Below are 1,213 nucleotides of genomic sequence, written 5' to 3'. Positions count from 1 at the left end.
AAGAGTGGTTAGAAAGGTAGGCAATTTGATGGTGTCCCAATCAATAGGTTCCTCTTTTGGAATGATTGGTTCACCATGGATGTTTATAGTGGGATTAGCAACAAGAGGTTCAGGTATGGAAGGTAGTGGTTTAGATATAGATTTGGTTACTTCAGTATTATCTTCACTCCTTCTATGTGCCTTGGCCTTTCTTCTGTTTCCCTTCTGCCATTCCTCTCTTTCTTCCATACTCTCACCAAATATACTCCCAAAAACCTCATCTAGGTTTGCAATCTTGTCTTCACCCCTGACTTCAATTCCTTTCTCTTCTTCAACTTGACTTGACTTTAGCTGTTGTTCAAGCTTTGCTTGTGCTCTTTTGTCAGCCTTTAGTTGCTTGACTTCTTCCTTCTTGGCTATTGAGAATTTGGGATGTCCTTGCATCACACATATGCTCTTTCCCTCTCTAGAGATAATAGCCCTATTTCTCCTTACAGCCTCATCCATGGTCTCTTTGAGATAAGCAATACTCCTACCTAAAAGCTTGTTCTCATCAGCTTTTGGAGGAGGAAAGTCCACTTCTTTTAAAAGATTCTTTGTAGAGTCCTTATTGGATCTTTTATTGGGCTTGAGAATTATAGCTTGTAGTTCTTTGGAAGAAGCTTCTCCATCCTTATGTCTCCCTACTGGCTTGAGCTCCATGTTGATTGGTTCAATCTTTGTGCTATATTTCACAGATGTTGATTTATCTTGTGTAGAGCCAAACAACAGTTGCAACCTTTCATCAATTCTCCTCCTTTGCTCTTTCACTTGAATTTCAGCTGCTGCTAGCTGAATTAAATCAATTCCATCATGCTTTCCTTTGATTTGAATGATTGGAGAAGTAGTGATGGCAGGAACTAGCACTTTAGATATTTTGATTTTTATAGTTGGCTCTCCTTCCCCTTCCCTTTTACTCTCCCCCTTTTTGTTATCATCAAGAAGAGGGGTCAAGCCTTGTGCTTTTGCCAGCTGCATTAGGAGACTGGTTTGAGATTGTTGGTTGTGAAGAATGGTGGCCACAGAATCTTCAATAACTTGAACTCTGTCTTCCAACTTGGCCAGCCTTTTCTCAGTAACTGATTCCTTTTTCAATCTCAAAACCAAGTCCTGCAATGTACCATAGGGCATGACTGAATCCAATTTTTCAGAACTATAGGATTTCAAGTCAGCAATATCCTTCCTGAGATCATCC

Source organism: Apium graveolens, chromosome 3, assembly GCF_009905375.1.
Source record: "Apium graveolens cultivar Ventura chromosome 3, ASM990537v1, whole genome shotgun sequence".
Taxonomy (NCBI): Eukaryota; Viridiplantae; Streptophyta; class Magnoliopsida; order Apiales; family Apiaceae; genus Apium; species Apium graveolens.
Note: the sequence above shows the minus strand (reverse complement) of the source record.